We start from the raw sequence: 3,346 nt of genomic DNA on the forward strand, positions 1-3,346 counted from the left end.
TCCAGACACGGCTTTCATTTTTACAAGATTTAATTTCTCTTGGTTTTGCTCCTTTTTAATAAGGGATTTTTCATCTCTTTCTTTCACCCCCAACCAAAATAATATCTTAGCCAAACTAGATCCCTGTTTTTCTTAAGAAGAAAAAAAATTAAAACTGCCCTTTTAAGTCATTTTTTGGAACTTTAATGTAGCAAATTCTGTTTGCAGAACATTGGACTTATTTTGAAAAAGACCATATTTTCTACTGATTTCTCACATCTTTCTGTTAAGAAGTAATACTTTGCTAAATTAGCCTCACATATTCTATTTTATTTTATTTTGGGGAGTCAATTCTTTTTTTTTAATGCAGCAGTCCCAAACTTTGCTAGTTTATTACTAAAAACTTGTGCCCAATTATGTCACTATCACTTTGGTATAGATCTTTTTAAAAATTATTTTTTATTTTATTGTCTTTTTTTTAAAAGATACATGGATCACACAAAATGTTACAATAAAAAATGTAAGAGGTCCCCATATACCCCCCCATCCCACCCCACCCCCACTCCTCCCACATCAACAACCTCTTTCATTATCGTGCACAGTCATTGCATTTGGTGACTACATCTTGGAGCACTGCTGCACCCCATGGATAATGGTTTACATTGTAATTTACACTCTCCCCCAGTCCACCCAGTGGGCCCTGGCAGGACATACAGTGTCCAGCATCTGTCCCTGCAATATCATTTAGGACAACATCAAGTCCCAAAAATACCTCCACATCTCATCTCTCCTTCCCTCTTCCTGCTCTCAGCACCTACCGTGGCCACTGTCTCCACATCAGCGATACAGTTTCCTCCAAAAATAGGGAACGCTTCACGAATTTATGTGTCATCCTTGCACAGGGGCCATGCTAATCTTCTCTGTATCCTTCCAATTTTACTATATGTGCTGCCGAAGCGAGCACGTGAGCCAAGTCTTTATGTACCTAGAACAGAAAATTATTTAATTAGGAATTAGTCTGCAGTTGTACCAGGATTGTTTCTTTTTCCCCTTAAATTTGTTTTACTGCTTTTTTCAGCATAGTTACATAAGAAGGGCGGTGATGGTTAAAAGAGAAAAAAATTAGCCTTCCTATCGTGGGAGACACTGGGAAAGAGGGACTCGAGCCAGGCCAGGGTACCGCGTCACAGCCCAGAGCGACGCAGTGCAAGGCGCGGGGTGGCCTTGGCGGCCACAGCATCTCCCAGGCCCCGAGGCCCCCAGAGGAAACCGGAGAGGCGGCTCGCACCCCACCCACCGCTCCCCTCTCGGCTGAGGGCTCCGGCGCAGCAGAGGGCGGCCTGCCCGAGCCCACGGTGCAGGGCCGCGCGTGCTCCCGCGGCGGTGCGTTCCAGGCCCCACAGCCTGGCCTCGCTGAGCCTGCCCCCGTCAACGTGGGAGCTGGAGACGGGGCGGCCATGGGGAGGTCTGTCCTTCCGTTTCAGCAGCAGACGCCGGCGCTGAGCGCCTCCCCAGGGCCGGGACGCCCGCCGGGAGCAGCCATCCTGCGGCCCTCAGTCCACGCGGGCGGCGAGATGGGACCCCTCGAAACTGCTCGGAGGGTCCGATCAGGTGATGCGTGTACTCTAGCGGGCGCAGCCCCCGCTCAGACAGCGGCCAGATCCTGGTGGGACTTCCTACTCTGGAGCAAAGCGGAACTGGAAATGAATGCGCCTTGGGCCGTGACACTGGGCAAGGGGCTCAAGAGGGGCTGCCCGGGGTTCACAACGGGGGGACAGGGGTTGGGGAGGGGGTGGAATGACACAGGGTCCCAAGAGCAGGCCGCAAGAGGAGGAGGGCTGGCGGCGTTTGTTCATGTGTTTGGATTTTGTTGTTAGAAATAAAAGTAGCACAGCCATGCAACAGGAATCACCAAAGCCCAGTACACACAGTAGGCAGCAGCTGCCGCTCACCCCAGGGGCATCCGCTCTGGCCGAGCTTCCCCTACCCCAGCGCCCTGCGCGCGCCCAGGCTGGCAGCGCGGACTTTTCCCCACCCCGGCACCCTGCAGGTGCCCAGGCCGGCAGCGCAGGCTTTTCCCCACCCCGGCGCCCTGCAGGTGCCCAGGCCGGCAGCGCAGGCTTTTCCCCACCCCGGCGCCCTGCAGGTGCCCAGGCCGGCAGCGCGGGCTTTTCCCCACCCCGGCGCCCTGCGTGTGCCCAGGCCGGCACCGCGGGCTTTTCCCCACCCCGGCGCCCTGCAGGTGCCCAGGCCGGCAGCGCGGGCTTTTCCCCACCCCGGCGCCCTGCACGCGCCCAGGCCGGCAGCGCGGGCTTTTCCCCACCCCGGCGCCCTGCGTGTGCCCAGGCTGGCAGCGCGGGCTTTTCCCCACCCCAGCGCCCTGCGTGTGCCCAGGCCGGCACCGCGGGCTTTTCCCCACCCCGGCGCCCTGCGTGTGCCCAGGCCGGCACCGCGGGCTTTTCCCCACTCAGCGCCCTGCACGCGCCCAGGCCGGCAGCGTGGGCTTTTCCCCACCTTGGCGCCCTGCGTGTTCCCAGGCTGGCAGCGCGGGCTTTTCCCCACCCCGGCGCCCTGCGCGTGCCCAGGGTGTGCAGACACGGGGCGGGACAAGCGCCTCCTCTTGGGTGGGAGGGGATGGCCAGCGCAATCCCCGCCACCTGCTCGGACAGCCGGGATCTGCTCTTCTCTTCAGGAAACATGAGCAGGTCAGCAGGCGGCCCTCCCCCCTCTGCTCTGACTCAGTTTCCCCACGTCCTGCCCCGCCGGGCAGCGCTCAGCTCTTCGCTCGGCCGCGTCTCACAGTGGCACGTGCTTCCTGTAGCCAAGAGGGGCCGTGTCTTCTGCGGGAACAGTGCACCGCCAGGACACAAACCCCAACTGCCGGGCGGCCTTCTCCATACCAACGACCTGTGGACCTTGAGGTCCCGGGAACACGTCCCTGGAGTGTGAACAAGTGCGGGCCGGGCCGCCCTGGCCGCTCGGCATGCCAGGACTGGCCCTGCGGGCACCGTCCTCCCCTGCCCGTCCCCAGTGCTCTCCTCCCGCAGGCCGGGCCGGCCGAGACCGAGGGCTGCCCCTGAGCCCCACGGCCCCCCGGTCCTCGCTCTCGGTCCTTCTCCTCGACAGCTCTTGGGGTTCTCCCTCGGCCACGCCTGGAGCAGGACGCCCGTGTCCAGCTGCTGCTCCTAGGCCTGCGGCCCTGCAGCTCTCAGGCCCAGGGGGCTCCGGGGCACCGCCGGGGGTCTCAGCCCGCCGAGGAGCAGCCGAGTGGAGGAGACGCCCGCAGACCTCAGGGACAGGAGCTGCTCCTGAGCTTTCCCCACGTGTCTGCCGCCCCCGCGGGCAAGAGCAACGCCCGGCCATCGGG

General features: G+C 60.0%; 1 non-coding gene across 1 annotated transcript; it reads right to left on the minus strand.

Annotated features, from left to right (window-relative positions):
* Positions 1 to 836: 836 nt before the first annotated feature.
* Positions 837 to 943, minus strand: LOC111764556 (U6 spliceosomal RNA). The gene has a single exon (XR_002797145.1). It is a non-coding gene; the product is annotated as a U6 spliceosomal RNA (small nuclear RNA).
* Positions 944 to 3,346: the final 2,403 nt, after the last annotated feature.

Source organism: Dasypus novemcinctus, unplaced genomic scaffold (assembly GCF_030445035.2).
Source record: "Dasypus novemcinctus isolate mDasNov1 unplaced genomic scaffold, mDasNov1.1.hap2 scaffold_176, whole genome shotgun sequence".
Lineage (NCBI taxonomy): Eukaryota > Metazoa > Chordata > Mammalia > Cingulata > Dasypodidae > Dasypus > Dasypus novemcinctus.